The sequence below is a fragment of the Lemur catta genome, chromosome 3, assembly GCF_020740605.2.
Source record: "Lemur catta isolate mLemCat1 chromosome 3, mLemCat1.pri, whole genome shotgun sequence".
Lineage (NCBI taxonomy): Eukaryota > Metazoa > Chordata > Mammalia > Primates > Lemuridae > Lemur > Lemur catta.
Window position 1 is genome coordinate 43,233,226 of NC_059130.1, and position 18,279 is coordinate 43,251,504.

Genomic DNA, 18,279 nt, shown 5'->3' on the forward strand with positions numbered 1-18,279 from the left:
AATAGAAGTTCTAATACTGTTTCCCCAACAATGGATCATCCTAAGTACACATCAATGTGCATCTCAAGTCTGGAAGCTACCCCTCAATAAAACCAGCATCTGTTTTAATAGTCTCAAGGCCTCATTTGGGGAGATATCCAATTACAAAAATTAAGGAAATTGAGGTTCTTCTGTGTACCAGGCACTGTACCAGACCATTTCACCTATATTATCTCATTTAATCAATCCAATAACCCTGAAAAATAGGTATTACTAATATCTATTACAGATGAGGAGATTGAAATTCAGTCAGATCTGTGTAACTTGCTTAATGTCTCATAGATTATAAGTTATAGAAAAGGAATTTGAATCCAGGTCTTCTAATGTTTTTCATTATATTATATATATATTATATATGTGTATATATATCAGTTAAGAGTGTATTTGGCTGCAAGTGACAGAAATCCAATCACAATAATTTAACTAGATAGTGGTTTATTTTTTCTTGTAACAAAAAGTCCCCATGTATGGAATCCAGGCGGGTAAACAGGCTCTGTGATAGCACCAGGGACATAGTTTCTTCTTTTTGTCCTGCCATCTTCAGCGAGTGGTTTTTGTCATAAAATGTCTATTCCCACCTTCAAGCATCACAGCCACATTCCTAGAAGAAAATAAAAATGGGAGAAAGGACAAAAGGCAAAAGATAAAAGCTGAAAAGACACCAGATGACTTGGCCCCATTTATTAATAATACAGTCAGCACCCCAGGAAGAGCATATTTTCACATCACGCAGTCCGTATCCCTGTCTGATGCAAGAATCCAGGCCCCCAGCATGATCAGGTGCTTATCCAGCATCTGAAACTCCTAGGATGGGGAGCTCACAACATTACTTTGAAATCCATTCTTCTCGTAGGAGGCTTTCGTTGTTGGAATTTCTATTCTGGTAATAATCATAATATATCACATTTACATTTTTATGTTGGCTTCTTAGGTCTTATCACTTATTCATCTCTGTACCCATAAAGAGGTGACTCAAGAAAAGATTCAAGGAATAGATGGAAAAATCTCTTTTTCATATTGAGGTTAAATGATTCTCGCCATTAAAAAAAAAACCCTTAAAAAATACCTCTTTTTTCTCTCCTAGGCCCATTCCGTTCAACTGCACTGTCATGTTCAGTTAATAAGCAATATGAAGAGTGAAATATTAGGGTCACCTCCCAGGAGCTGGTCAGGATGTATAATAGGCCCTGCAGAGCTCTGGAAATAAGCACTGTTCAGGAAGAAGAGAATGTGTTTCAGAGAACAGATTGTGATCTCAACCCACACCACTGAGAAGAAATGGGGCTCCTGCAGGGAAGCCCCAACCCAAAATTCACCACCCTCCCTGCCCTCTGGCAATCTGGGTTCCCATCACTGCTTTTGGTAAGTGTTTGCTGCCATGATCCAGGGAATCAAAGAAAACGGTATGCGTGTGCGTGCACGTGCGTGTGTGTGTGTGTGTGTGTGTGTATGTGCGTGTGCACACGCCCATGCATCTGATGTGTGTCTTCAAACAATTGTCTTTCTAGGATTGTGGCCTTTCCTGTGCTTTCTCTTCTCCAGGGCAACAAGCTTCCAACCCAGACCACAATCATGGCATCCCCTGGTGTGTTTACATACACAAGTAGTTTGTACTCCAAAGTCAATGGAGGGAAACAAACTAAGTGGAGTTCACAAGGTTCGAGAGAGGGGAGCACCGTGGCTGAAAGCTGAGATCTCCAGTCAGGCAGGACAAGATCTGGTCTTACAGTGACTTAACTTCTCTAAGTGCTGGTTTCCCACCAGAAAAGCGGGGCTAGCAGTACCACCACCTCAGAGGTTGTTGGAAGATTAACTGAGATGCAGCCTATAGAACACTTACCACAGTGCCTGGTGCAAACTGTGCTTGGTAAATATCAGTTAATCATTGTTACCATCATCCCACTTGGCCCATGGATTTGACATACGTTCTTCTCCTTCTACATGATCTTTCTGTAGCCTTGACCATCAAGATCATACCTATTTCTTGCTCTTCCACCCCACATGCCCAAGCCATGCAGAGCTACCTCAATATTCTAGGCCTAGGAAGAAGGAAACCTTTTTTCTGACTGGGCCCCTTCTTTGCACCCAGCTCATAGACATGCTAGTGATCCTCAGATGCTCACCCCAGAAATTGTCTCACTCACCTTTCTTCCCGGATAGTGCACCAGCGCTATTTATGTACCTCCAAGTTAGCTCCATTTCCTTCCTTTTACTCTTTCCTGCCTTTTTCAAATAATAGTGACAAGGACCCAAATCCCAAATCCTTCTTCTTCTTCTTTTTTTTTTTTTTTAGAGAGAGAGATGGTCTCACGGTGCTGCCCAGGCTGGAGGGTAGTGGCTATTCACAGGTGTGATAGTAGCCACTGCAGCCTCGAACTGCTAGATCAAGTGATCTTCCTGACTCAGCTTCCCAAGTAGCTAAGACTAAACATGTACCACCACACCCAGCTCCCCAAATCCTTCTTAATAAAAATAATTAAAAAATATATTTTATAGCATATTAACATTTATTAAGCCCTTCCCCTTGACATATCTCATTTTAACTTTACATCAGCCCTGTGAAGGACTACTATTTCCAATTTAAAGATGAGGAGAGGGATTCAGAGAGCTGACAAAACTTGCCCAAGAGCCCAAAGGTAGTTAGAAGGAATCTGAGACTCAATCTATGATGTTCTGAGATTTATGGTTTGGTCTCTCTGCTGCCTTGACTTACTATGCATGTCACTGTAAGTTGGGCAAACTGGGGAGAAGATACATTACCAAAATTTCCTGTCATTCTAGATACACGTGTGCTGGTTCATAGTAAAAGCTGCCTTCTATTCTCTCATTGTCTCTACAACAAGGTGAGCTGGACATAGCGGCACAAGCCAATGACACTGGGATAACCTGGCTTCTGCTTTCTACTATGACCACTAGAATTACTCCCAAAAGAATGTAAGCCATCTCACTCCAGCAAGTATTTATTGCATATCTAGAATATATCCAACACCACATAATATGCTGATATCTAAGAACTTGTCTAATGACCCCTAAATTTACCAATCTAATCAGGGACTAAGAATTTAAAACAGTACATAAATAATTTTAAATTGGACCATAGAGATTGTAAATACTGAAGTAATTCATGGAAAAAGGTAGATTCATGAAGACTGAAATAATAAAGGGAGGTTTTATGGAGGAAAAGCTTCAGCTGGATTGAAAAGGTGCGTCATGGAAACAGTGAGAATCATATGGCTAATAATAGACAGCCCCAGCGTATTTAGTGTACCAGGCACTTATACAGTTAATCACCCAGAATCGTCAAAGCAACAATCTGGAAGGCAGGTACTTTTATCCTCACTTTACAGGTAAAGAAACTGAGGGTCACAGAGGTTTAGTAGTTTGCCCAAGTTACAAATCTTTTAAGTGATGAATCTGGGATTCAAAGTAAGGTTTATCTAATACCAAAGTTGGTGCTTTTTCTGCTACCTGTGCTGCTTACTAATGACAGGTAAAGTCAAGAGCTAAAACAAATGTTATTGGCCCATACAGAGCCTGTTGAGAGAAAGTTGTGTAGTGAGAAAAGCAATGGAACTAGAATGAGCAGATGAAATTTTTAATTAATTTTCATTTTTGATGCATTTGGAAAGTCCCTTAACCCTTTTCAGTTTCCTCATCCGAGGAAAATGGAGAAATGCTAGCGTCTATCTCAAAGAACTGCAATGAAGGATGAAATGATAAATGTGTGGCTATGACTAACACATATTAACACCCACTTTTACATGTGAATTTTAATAAGCAATAAAAATACAAAGTGAAACACTTAATACTATATATTTCACTCGATTTATGTGAACTAACTTCTAACCACTATAGCATCTTCAAGACCTGGGTGGGTGGCAGTCAGAAAGAGTAGGTAACCTTTGGGCACTTCTAAAACTATCAGGGTCTCTTCCATTAGGTATGGAACAAAAAAATAAATAAAACTATCAGGGGCTCTTAAGCTATTAGAGCTATCAATCTCTCTCCAAAGTTGACCTTCCCAGGCCTTCGAGTGCTCTCTCAGACTGAGGAGTTAAGGAGTGAGATCTCCACCCGACGGAAAGCCAAAGACCACCTCTATAAGAGCACTAAGCTTAGCGCACACCACGTGCTCCCCAAATAGCAGTTAAACAGAGCTGAATTCTCAAGGACCCTAAAGGCCAGCCTCTAAGACTTACCATTCTGTGAAATCAAGTAATGGATGGAGATGTGGCCCTGCCTATAGGGCACAGACGTGTGGGGCGGGGGTTTGGGGGGACTGGAACAGAACTTTCTGTTCTGGCCCCTCCCCTTTGTTCCATAGCCCACTCAGCTGCCAAGGACCTCCTAGGGGGAAAGTGCTCGGTTTCCTTGCAATGAATGAGCATGCCAGGAAGGGCCTTGAATCATCTCATAACCTGGTCAGCAGGAGCTATTTATGCCAGAGGTGCTTTAGGAAGGAAAGTATCCTTTTACTAATTTCATAGCTTTCTTGCTAACAGGTGACATTTACAGTCCAAAAGTAGTAGAATCAGAATTTCAGACAGATTTCTGACTTGAGGGAACACAGAAATTACCACCTTCAATTTATGTAACTATAGTTAGTGCCTTTTCCCCCCAACAGCTCAATGTACTTGGTAGTTATTCCCTCACGAATTCTCATAAATTCAGAAATACTGTTATGGGGTGAGGGAAGGATCCTCAAGAAAGCTAAAGCTTCTGCCTGAGCTAATGGGGCCAGATGCTGGATCACTGAGGCTAATGGGATTTCACTAGTACCTGGTGACTGCAGAGGCCTGGGGCTCTCCCGCTGTGGTTGCTGGGAGAAGGACTGCACCCTCCTCTGCAGCCAATCATGCGCACACTCATGTATTCATTCATTCAGTAATAATTTACTGAGGACCTTTTTGCATGCCAGGCATAGCACTAAGTAAGCACGTGGGAGAGAAGGGAGTTTTAAAGAGAACTTTATAGAATAGAGTTATCTCTTTAATGAGGACGGAAAACTAGGCTGAAATTATGAGACATGTAGAAAGAGGAAGAGAAGCCAGCCATGGCCTAAAACGTAGCCCTGGGGCAGAACAATTGAAAGGTTCTCTTAGATTCTACAACACAGAAAACGTACATGACTTGACTAAGATCATACAGATTTTTGAAGTCAGAGACTGGCCTAAAACCTACCCCTGAATGCTTTCCAAATGACCCCAAGAGCCTAGCACAGTGAAAAGAACTCAGACATTGGTAAGAAACATCTTGATTTACCCTGCATTTACCTTTACTTAGCTTAGAACTAAACCCCTCTGAGCCACAGTTTTCTCACGTGAAAAGTAGTGATAAAAAATACTCATTGTAAAATGAGGTTACTATTAGGATTAAATTATATGCTGTGATTTCTGTTTCCAAGAAGATGGAGTAGTAGGGACAAAATTTCCTCTCCCAATTGAAACAACTGAGATACAAGACAAAATATATGAAATAATGGTTTTGAAGACATTGAATATCTGGTAAGAAAGGACAATAATCACTGAGAGATGGGACACAAATGTGATGAGCCCTCTAATTGGGACAGGTTACTTCCTTGAAAGAGTTTCCAGGTCATGGTCCTGTTAAGTGGAAACTGACATGTAGGCAGTAGACTCTGTGAGTGGAAGAGACAGAGCTCAAAATCCAGAAAGAGCAACCAATTAGAGTTTACAAGGGAGAAGGTTTTCTCAAGTTTTCAGTACAGGACTGAAAATATGAGAGCAAATATTACTAAGAGCTCACACAAGATCAAGAATAGATTTTTTATCCTGAATGGAAAACTTCGTAATTCACAGGGCATAAGGTAGCGTACTCAAAAGCATTTTGCCTCAATAGCGGTATAAAATCAACCTTATACTAAGCAGTGCTCTGTGTTTCTGACTAGCAAAACTCAAGAGCAAGACCCAAAAGGATGAAACTATTTTCAAGTAACTTAACTGTGTCCTGGAACAAAGCTCAAGAATATTTATAGGCATACAAATATATCCAGCATCCAATGATATAAAATCGCAATGTCCAGCATCCAATCAAACGTTAACAAGGATGTCAAACAAAAAAGAATATTCATAATGAAGAGAAAAATCAATCAAAACCAAGCACAAGAGACAAAGATGATAGAATTATAGATAAGAACATTCAAATCATTACTATAACTGTATTTCACATGTTTAAGAAACTAAAAGACTGAGTATATTTGAGATATATATGATATAAAAAGATCCAAATCAAACTTCTAAAGATGAAAGCTATAATATTTAAGATGAAAAATACAAAGAAAGGGATTAATGGCAGATTAAACATTGCAAAAGAAAACATTAGTAACTTTGAAAATATAACAACAGAAGGCCAGACACAATGGCTCATGCCTGTAATCCTAGCACTCTGGGAGGCTGAGGCAGGACGATTGCTTGAGGTCAGGAGTTCGAGACCAGCCTGAGCAACAATGAGACCCCATCTCTACTAAAAATAGAAAAAAATAGCCATGTGTGGTGGCACACGCTCGCTTGAGCCCAGGAGTTTGAGGTTGCTGTGAGCTGGGCTGACGCCATGGCACTCCAGCCCAGGCAACAAAGCAAGACTCTGTCTCAGAAGAAAACAAAACAAAACAGAAATTACCCAGAATGAAACATAGGAAAAAAGAGAATGAGGGGGGAAAAAACAGAATGCCAATGGCTGTGAGACAACCTCATCAACCTCAAGAATCCAAAGATATGTGAAACTGGAGTCACCAAAGGACAAGAAAAAAAGGATAAAAAATAGTAAAAAATATTTGAAGAAATAACAGCAATATTTTTTAAATTTGATGAAAATTATAAACCCATATATCTAAAAAGCTCACAGATTCCCAAACATGAGAAACCTTAATAAAACTATATCAAGACACATTATAATCAAGTTGCTTAAATCAGAGGTAAAGAGAAAATCTTAAAAGTAACAAAAGAAAAGAGATAAATTACATACAAAGGAAAAAAGATGAGAATAACAAATTTCTTGTCATAAATAATGTAAGCAGACAGTGGAGTAAAATCTTTAAAAGTGTTGAAATAAAAGAAGCCATCAACCTGGAATTCTATACCCACTGAAAAGATCTCCAAAAACCAAAAGTGAAATAAAGATATTTTCAGATATTAAAAAGCTGAAAGAATTAGTTTCCAGCAAACCCGTACTACAAAAAAAAGTTAAAGAAAGTCCTTCAAGCCAAAGGAATGTGATACTAGAAAATGATGGCAGATACTAGACAGAAACTTCAATCTACACAAAAGAATGAAGAGTACCAGAAATGTTAGCCACATGAGTAAATATAAAATACTGTTTCTTTTTTTGTTTTTAGAAATGGAGTCTTACTCTGTTGCCCAGGCTGTTCTCAAACTCTTGGGCTCAAGCAATCCTCCCACCTCAGCCTCCCGAGTAGCTGGGTCTAGGGGAATGTGCCACTAGGCCTGGCTCATTATTTAAATCTCTTTAAAAGTCATTGATTGTTTAAAGCAAAATTGAAAACCATATGGGGTGAGGTTTATAACATATGCATATATAAAATATCTGATGAAATAACATGAAGACAGGAAGGGGAGAAATCAAAGTATACTTTTATAAGTTTCTTATATTATGTGTGAAGTAATATAATGTCACTTGAAAGTATACTTGAATAAGTTAAAGATGTATACTAGAATCCCTAAAGTAGCAAATATAATAACAAAACAAAGTTACATCAGATAATACAAAAAAGGAGATAAATAAAATTATAAAAATACTCAAATCTAAAAGAAGACCAAAAAAAAAAAAAAGAAAAAAATAGATGGGACAATAGAAAACACATAGCAAGATGATAGATGTAAACCCAACCATTTCACTAATCATCTTAAGTATAAATCGTCTACACATTCCAGTTAAAAGGCAGAAATCAGATTGGATAATAAAGCAAGACACAACCATATGTGCTTTCAAGAAACTCATTTTATTTTATTTTTATTTATTTATTTTTTTGAGACAGAGTCTCACTCTGGTGTCTGGGCTAGAGTGCTGTGGCATCAGCCTAGCTCACAGCAACCTCAAACTCCTGGGCCCAAGCGATCCTTCTTCCTCAGCCTCCCAAGTAGCTGGGACTACAGGCATGTGCCACCATGCCCGGCTAATTTTTCTCTATATATTTTAGCTGTCCATATAATTTCTTTCTATTTTTAGTAGAGATGGGGGTCTCAATCTTGCTCAGGCTGGTCTCGAACTCCTGAACTCAAACAATCGGCCTCCCAGAGTGCTAGGATTACAGGCGTGAGCCACCGCGCCCGGCCCAAGAAACTCATTTTAAATATAAAGAAACAAACGAAGATATAAAAATGGCTAACAAACATATGAAAAAATCCTCAACATCTCTAATCATCAGGGAAATGCAAATCAAAACCACAATGAGATATCACTTAACTCCAGTGAGAATGGCCTTTATCAAAAAGTCCCAAAACAATATATGTTGGCGTGGATGCGGAGAGACAGGAACACTCATACACTGCTGGTGGGACTGCAAACTAGTGCAACCCCTGTGGAAAACAATATGGAGATACCTTAAACAGATTCAAGTAGACCTACCATTGGATCCAGCAATCCCATTATTGGGCATCTACCCAGAAGAACAAAAGTCATTCTATAAAAAAGACACCTGCACCCAAATGTTTATAGCAGCACAATTCACAATTGCAAAGATGTGGAAACAACCCAAATGCCCATCACTTCATGAATGGATTAGCAAAATGTGGTATATGTATACCATGGAATATTACTGAGCTATAAGAAATAACGGTGATATCGCATCTCTTTGGTTCTCCTGGAGAGAGTTGGAACCCATTCTATTAAGTGAAGTATCCCAAGAATGGAAAAATAAGCACCACATGTACTCACCAGCAGACTGGTTTCCCTGATCATCACCTAAGTGCACATTTAGGAATAACACCAATTGGGTATCAGATAGAGGTGGGGGCTAGGGGGAAGGGATGGGTGTATACCTACTCGATGAGTGTGATGTGCACTATCTAGGGAATGGACACGCTTGAAGCTCTGACTCGGGGGGGTGGGGGGGCATGGGAAATATATATAACCTGAACTTTTGTACCCCCATAATGAGCTGAAATTAAAAAAAAAAAGGAAACAAATAGATTAAAATTTTAAAAGCTGGTGAGGCTATATTTATATTAGACAAATAGATTTCATTACAAATATTACCAGGAATAAAGAAAATCATTTCATAATGACAAAGGGGTCAATTCATGTAAAGGACAACGCAATTCTATATACACCTAGTAACAAGGCTTCAAAATATATAGAGCACAACCTAATACAACTGCAAGGACTACTAGCAAAATCCACAGTTACAGGTGGCAATTTCAACACTCTTCTCACTAATTGATAGAACAAGTAGACAGAAAACCAGTAAAGATATATAAGACTTGAACAATATTATCAACCAATGGGACCAAATTGACATTTATAGAATACTTGATCCAAAACCAGCAGAATAAATTTTTTTAAGTACACATGGAATATTTACCAAGATAACCATATTCTGGGCTATAAAATAAGTCTAAGTAAATTTAGAAGTATTCAATTCATACAAAGTATGCTCTCTGAACAAAATGGAATTAAATTAGAAATCAACAACAAAAAGATAACTGGAAAATCACTGAAATTTTAGAAACTAAATAACACATGTAAGTCAAAGAAGTAATCGAAAGGAAAGTTGAGAAATATTTGGAACCAAATAAAAAACAAAACAATATATGAAAATTAATGGGGTACAGCTAAAATCAGTATTTATAGGGGAAACTATAGCACTAAAATGCCTCAGTTAAAAGACTAGAAATGTTTTAAATCCATGACATCAGTTTATACCTTAAAAAATTATAAAAAGAAGAGCAGATGAAATACAAAATAAATAAAAAGAAGAAAATAATAAGGATTAGCAATCAATCAAATAAAAAACAGGAAAATAATAGAAACAATAAAAGCAAAAGCTAGTTCTTTGAGATTAACAAAATTGATAAATTTCTAGTCAGACAGATCAGGAAAAGACACTAATTACCAATATTAAAATGATAGTAGTGACATCACCACTATAGATTAGACCAGATATAAAAAGGAAAATAAGGGAATATTATAAATATCATTACATCAATAAATTTGACAATGTAGATGAAATGGACAAGTTCATTGCTCACTCAAGTTTTTTTTTTAAAGCCTGAATATCGCTATGTCTATTAGAGAAATGGTTGCCTGAATAGTGTATACTGTACACATTAATTTCTCATCCTTCCCCCACACACACTTCTGAGTCTCCAGTGTCTGTTATTCCACACTCTGGAATGTCTGTGTTCACACATTATTTAGCTCCCACTTATTAATACAAGTATTTGACTTTCTGAGTTATTTCACTCAAGATAATGGCTTCCATGAACTAATAGCATCTTAATTTCTGATTAGGGGAACTCTTTTTCTCACCAGAGCTGTGTAGGAACCATTTTTGGAAGGCTAACTGCTCAGTCCTCCTTGCTTTTCAGTTTTCTAAAGGCTGGCAGCTCTCTGTTGGAAATGCCCCCAAAGAGCCAGGCAGAGTGAGGGAGGCCAGCCTGGCTTCACTTCCCTCCACCCTCATCCCCAGAGCCATCAACTCTGGCAACCTAATCCAATTTGGTGGCTTACCAGAATGCAAGGTCCTTTATTGCTGTACCCCTGTTGCCCTAGCACAGTGTTTGGCACGTGGCTTGTGCTTAACAAAGGCTGAAAGAACGGAGGGGTGAAGAAGAGAGTAAAGTCTCCACCCCTGTTGCTGTGTGCCTGCATGGTGACCTCCGGCTGTGAAGTCTAACACAGGAGATTCTGAGAAGGTGAAGGTGCCTGATAAGGGCATCCAGTTCAAGGCCAGCATACATCGCTTTGACTGCGGGGGTAGGGTAGATGTCTGTTAGGGCAACGTGGGTGTAGGGTGAGTAGAGAATACTGCAGGTAGAAGCTGACAGCCCCTGAGAGGCCTGGGCTGGCCCCCAAGCACTGTCTTAGGAGATGATGAAGTACAGCTCAGAACAGCAGGGAGATGGGAGTCCTCCCCATTCCTTCACAGCATCCAGCAAGGCTCTGGTATGAAGGGGTTGGGGGGCGGGATTCACTGCCATTCTGGCATCTTGGTGTTTTGCAGCTTCTTAAGTGCCAAGAGACAAAACCAGGGTTCTCAGGAGAGAACAGGAGCAGTGACACAAGCAACCCTCTGTTGAGGGCAACCAGAGCAAAAGGTGGAGAAGCCATGCTAAACTCCAACGCTAATGGATGTGCAGTGGGGTGTCGCAGCTTAGGACTTACTATGTAAGTGGGGCAAGAGGTTTGGGAAATCTGAGTCATTACTGTTAATATGACCGCATTTGTACCCGCAGGCTAGTGGGAATGAGGAAATTTGGGATACATCCATTGGAAAAAGATCTCATGAGGAATAAGCTGAAACAATTATCTTTAAAGCATTCTTATCTCCAAGATAAGAGTCTAAGACCACACATTAGGAAAATATAAAAATTATCTTGGGAGCTAGTAGCTCCTCACTAGCTTTAAACTCTGGCTTTTGAGAGTCTTGCTTTCTCTGCTCATCATTTTCAGATACGTTGACAGTAAGATTATCTATGGGTTCTTAGTACTCCCCTAAATGCTTACCTTCAAATTGGCTCCAAAAAGACTACAGAGCCTTGTAGGCATAGTCAGATGAATCCATTTCAGTGATCTGACTGTGGTCCTCAGGAAAATCCAAAAGGATTGACTTTAATTATGAAGGAAGAAAGGGCTGAACACGCTGCCTGGAAGCCTTAACTCTGGGTGGGCTGAGCTCTGCTCTGACTGCGGCGCCAGACCACTGCAGCCCTGGTGATTAGGCCCTCAGATTTACACCTGTGCCTTCCCACAGCTGCTTCACTTCCTGGGCTTACTGAGCACTCTGTCAGGGCATCACAACCATTCCCAGTCCCTCGTCCTTGACTTGGTAGGCAAAACAGAGATTGTATTTTAACATATTTATGTTGCTAGGGTCCCCAACTCTTGTGCCCAAAGAGAAGAAGGTTAGCATGGTGAAGGGGCAAGAACTGAACTGGAAGCCTAAAGACATGGGTTCTAGTCCTGGCTTTTCCCTCTGAGTTAATGACTTGGAATCAGCCCAGTCTCTACTCACTGGCCAGCCCTCCCCGCCATGACTGTGCTGTGCCAGGGGAGGCAAAATTGAAGAGTCACGTCACCATCGTTGGGTTGGGGGTTGGGTTGGGGGTAAGACCTGCATCTGCCGTGTGATAACCAGAAGATAGGTGGGGTGGCCTAGCTCATCCAGAGGACCCTTTGTAGGAAATCTTTCTGTTGCCCAGTTTTCAAGTGGCCCAGGGCTCATTCAGTCTCCCATGAGGAAGTAGACACTGAGGTGCCCTGAAAATATAGCTCTTCTTGTAAGGAGAGCATTTAGGTCTGCAAACATTCAGTTGGTGGTACCCCTGAAACTTAACTTGAAAATTGTACCTCATGGCTTCCGTAAACTAATAGCAATCAGTGGGAGGTCAGCCCTGGTTTTCTGCAGGACACATTGATATAGGTGCCCTAAAAACTAATATAGTAATATAGTCCAAATAACCAGCATACTTCCTATGAAAAGCACCTGCCACGTGTTAATTAAGTTATTCTTTCATTTTTTTCATCATCCAATACAAGGTTTTTATCTTTACTTTTACTCATTATAATATTTGTAGTGTAATAGAACAGTACCTGATAACATAGTAGACACTCAAGAAATGTTTATTATATAAAGGTATCATTTAAGAAAGTCCTTATGAATTGCATCTATATGCAATGCTTTGTAGAATCAAATATATTGTAACCTTTCTTGACCAAAATAATGGTAACTATATTTCCCCTAACAACTCCTTTTAAATATCCTCACATTTCCTTCTTCCTTGCTTCGGGTACTCATCTAGCCACCTCAGGAGACTAGTAGAGATCCAAGCCTTGTTTTCAAGAAGAAAAGCTAGAAATAGTTATTTCAGAGTTATAGATTAAATCTCAACCTAACCAGTACTACGCCTACACGATGGTACACTACAATGCAGGCCCCTTCAGCAGGCCAACAAGTCCCATAGACCATCTTCTCTCCTTATTCCCACGAACATCAAAAAAGGGAGAAAAAAGTTTTTATTAATATATTGTCTAGATAAATAAAATATATCATTATATTAATCAGGTGTTTGTTTTTTGTGCTTTCATTAGAGGATCTACCTTGTTTCCCTATTCTTGTTTTATAGATAGAAACCAAGTTTCTTGGTTTCATAAATAGAATCTGATGCCGGGCACAGTGGCTCACACCTGTAATCCTGGCACTTTGGGAAGCTGAGGCGGGATGATGGCATGAGGCCAGGAGTTCAAGACCAGCAAGAGTGAGACCTAGTCTCTAGAAAAAAATAGAAAAAAAAAAATTAGCCGGATGTGGTGACATGTGCCTGTAGTCCCAGCTACTTGAGAGGCTGAGGCAGGAGGATCCCTGGAACCCAGGAGTCTGTGGTTGCTGTGAGCTATTATCACACCACTACACTCTAGCTGGGGACATGGAGCAAGATCCTGTCTCAAAAAAAAAAGAAGAAGAAGAAGAATCCACTTAATTTAAACCCTTAGCTCCATAAAATATGCAAATCATTCAAATTTTCATGAGAAAAGACTTCACAAACAACAAGCCTCAAAAGTCTCCAGTGGGATAAGAAACTCAAACTGCCTCCCTTTTCTAGTGCTGGAAGATTATGTCTTATGGCAGCTGTCCTAAAGCCTGTCTATTATCAGAATGGCTTGAGCACTTTAAAAAAAATGCAGATTCCTTGGCTCCACCTCTGTCCTTCCCCATTACCCTATACCCCTTACCCCCAAGATTCTGATACAGTAGGTCTGGGATATAGTCCAGAATCTGTATATAGAAAATGATCCCCAGGTGGTTTTGTTGGACAACCAGATTTCAGAACCACCTTCTAAACTGTGCTGCTATATAAAACACTCCCAAAACTACTAACCACAAAATAAGGGCCTTCTTTGCCCTTACTCTAAAGAAGAGAACTGTGTTTCCTAACCTGCCAAGCCTGATGCATATATCATAGGTACAAGCTCAGATGCCTGCAGCACCAGGCATGTAAAGTAAATGCATGAAAGAAGCAGACAGGGAGCAGTGGGGACTGCAAACATGACAGATCCAAAAGGCACAGATGCCTACCAATTGCAGCCAAGTGTAAATATGAGCCTGGCATTGCCAGAGCTTCCAAATTTTCAAAAGAATCCAGAAATCCAGATTTTATACCAAATGTCCTGTGAAAGCTAAACACATCTATGGGTAGCCTGGGCCCAGAGCCCGTGCCATCTCTGGTTCCTCGGGGTGGCATAGACAAAACCCTTTTAGGCTGTGTATTCATTTCCCAAAGCTGCTGAAACAAATGACCACAAACTCGGTGGCTTAAAACAAAAGAAACTTGCTCACAAATATGAAGTCCAGAAGTCTGCAAAGTGTCAGCAGGGTGGTTCCTCCTGGGGGCTCTGAGATAGAATCATTCTTTGCCTCTTTCCTAACTTCAGTGGCTGCCAGCAATCCATGGCATTCCTTGGCTTGTGGAGGCCTCTCCCCAGTCCGCCTCTGTTTCCACGTGGTCTTCTCTCCCCTGTGTGTCTCCCCATCTCTGTTTGGTTCTCCTTTCATGCTGGTCCTTGCTATTGGATTCAGGACCCACCCCATCTCATCTCGAGGTCTTTAACTTAATTACATCTGCAAAGGCCCTTTTTTCCAAATAAGGTCACATTTATAAGGTTCTGGGGTTTAAGACTTAGACATGTCTTTTGGAGGGGCCACTATTCAACCCACTACAGGTAGGCTTGCATAAAAAATATCCAAATCCATTATTCCAATCAAATGTTATTTTTACCAACCTTTTCCTTATTTACTAGTTTATTACTATGATAGAAATGACTTCCATCTTGGCAGAAAACTTGAACATATGCCAGCTCAGGCCCAGATGCATTTTGTTACATTTTTATTGCTTACATGCTTCTAGCTTTACATCTTGTTAGCATTATCCTATTGCTCTATTTCCAGCCACTATTTACAAAATCAAGGATGTGGAGCAAGGGGATCTCTGCTTCATGCAGGGTTCCACCACTGGAGATGTCCTTGATTGGATAAACAGTGCTCCCTCCAAGTTCATGGGCAGGAAAGCAGGGCCATGGCGAGAGAGCAGAGTGAGTAGGGTACTGGGTGAAGCAAGAGAACAACAGGCAAAGTAGAAGCCTGTCTTCATTCACGAGAGAAAGGTGAAAGATGCATGAAATACGGTGCAGGCGAAATAGCCCCTGGAAGTGCCACTCTCCCAAGGGGAATTTTACAGATACCCCAGAACTTAAATGTGATTTCTACTGCCATCTACTGGGAAGCACAGGAACCAGCTCAGACTTGAGCTAGAAAAGCAAAACGGTGATCCAGCCTTGGATGACTTTAAGGGGACAGTTTTTAGTGAGGCTGGACCCTTCTGTGCCTGTTCTAATGAGGATCTAAGGAGGATCTAGCAAGTATCTGACCATCTTTTGTGCTGCCCTTACACTTTATGCACATGTGGTTCCAAAATTCATTCATGTGCTATAATTTGTCAGTTTTCATGTTTAAGAAAAAAATACATAAATAAATAAAAAACACTTGGGCCTGGACCCTTTCCCAGAGATTTTTATTTAATTGGTCTGGGGTGCAGCCTGTGCATCAGAATTTTAAAACCTTTTTTTTTTTAAAAGCTGGTTCTACTGTCTTCCCAGCTAGTTGGTGAGCAGGAGCTGTGTTTTTCCTTTGTATCCTCCGCACAAGCACAGAACAGCTTCTCCAGAAAAATGCCTATTTAATATAAAAAAGAAAAACCCAACTGAACAATTCTATTTCTTATTGACCATTTAGCTGCTAACAAATTCATGGATACCAAATGGGAAGACAAGCCACAAGAGGGAACCTGGATTACCTATGGTTTACTAGAGTCTTTGAACTTGACTAAGGAGTCCTCGGATATACGCTCAGGGCCCAGTTAAAGTGGAGAGTGGGGCTGCTTCTCCAAGAAGGAAATCACCCTATGCGGCAAGCTGACTCCTCACACTACTGTCATCCACTCAAAGGGCAAAGAGCTGAGGTGTGGCCTAGCGTGTAAGGGGAAGGGATGCATATTCCAATTATGAAGTGACTGCTGCTGCTTGCATCTCGGCACTAAGCCAGTGGTCACTGACAGAATAGCAACTCTCCTCTTTACCTCCTAACACATCCATCCATAGAACCACTACCCCAGGGGTTCTCAACTTTGGCTACACAACAGCACCACCTGGAAAGCTTTTAAAATTCTGATACACAGGCTGCACCCCACACCAATTAAATCAGAATCTCAGAAGGAGCCCAGAACTAAGTGTTTTTTAAAGCTTCCCATGTATATTACTTTTCTATAGCTGCTATAACAGAAATTTAGTGGCTTAAAACAACACAAATGTTGTTTTATAGTTCCGTAGTTCAGAAATCCGAAATGATTCTTGCTGGCTAAAATTAAGGTGTTGGTGAAGTTGCACTCCCTACTGGAGGCTCTAAGAAAGCATCAGTTTTCTCACCTTTTCCAACTCCTAGAGGCTGCGTGGTTCCTTGGCTAGTGGCTTCCTTCCTTCTTCAAAGCCAGCAATGACCTATCTGGACTTTCTCCCATTGCTTCACTTCACACTGACTCTTCTGCCTCCCTCCCCCACATTCAAAGACCCTTGTGAGTATGTTGGGCATGCCCAGATAAGCCAGGATAACCTCCCTATTTTGAAGTCAGCTCACTAGCAACATCAAATCCATCTGCTGCCTTAATTCCCCCATTGCCGTGTAATGTGAACATATTCACAGGTTGCCAGGATTAGGACGTGGGCATCTTTGGGAGGACATTATTCTGCTTACCACATCAGGTGACTCCAACGTGCAACTAAGGATGAGAAATACTGGTCTGACCAAAAGAAGACTAGAGAAGTGGCCCAGTTAGCAGGCTGAGCCATGACAGAAGACTAGAGGTGTGCACAGAAAAACTGGTGGGGGGCAAGGGCAAGCAGGTGAAGAAGAGGCAATTGCACACTGTTGCAGAACTTGGTTTTTTTGACAGGGGATGGAGGCAAGTTGACATGTGATTTATTCTTATTCAGTTCTCTGATAGTTTGGGGAAGTTAAACTGTACACTCCCCCAAGGATGGTGGGACCATCCCCACTCAGCTGTAGCCATTAAAGAAAATTGAGGTCCTAACACAAGATCCCTTTTCCAGACTTTTCTGACTCACAGATACCAACTTGCTCCTTGTTTTAGGCTTACTCAGAGCCTGGGTACATGCCAGATTCTTAAGCGTTCTATAGCCATCCCCTATAGTGGAAGATGCAAATTTCTGGCCCACAGATTGAATATGGCTTGATGATGTGTTGGGATTGGCCTTTTAATGTCAACACACACACACACTCAAGATTTCTGGCTTCCCTTAAAGATCTAGCTACACTTGGACAGCATTCCTGCAGGAAAACTCTGAGCTACAAGAACAGCTGCTGCTTTTAGATGGGACTTTTGTTCTCGACTTACCACAGGTCTCATCCCAGCCTTTTTGTTTTACACCTGGCTCACTTCACGCATTTATGTTTACAACCCTCCCCCTCTCCCAGAGTTCACGCACCTAAAGTTAGGCAAAATTCTCATAAAGACCCCACTTGCCTGTTATTAGTGCAAAAGTGAACAGCTCTCCAGTGGAAAAGATGGGACACAGGCCAAGCGCTGTCTATACACACAAAACCCTTTCCTCACAACCCAGCAAGCACCCGAGGGGAGTCACTAGGGTTTGAGTGAACAGCCCGCAACCACCAAATGTAGTGAACATACTGGCCTTCATCAGTACAGACTGCCTTTGTAGGAAATTAAGCTGGAAACTGCCCCACTGTGACTTCAGCCCATTGGTCGTTCTGAAGCCTTCAGAGGCACACACAACCAGCCTCCCTCTTCTTTTATACTTATCCTTTCAAACATTAAGACAACAATCATCACCCAAGCGCCTCTTCCCACCTGCAAATGTGGGAAGTGAACATGTAAACACACCAGTGAGCATGCTGAATTCCGTAGACCACTCCCCCTAAGATCTAGTTTAGACCTCATCATGCTGGTAACTCCC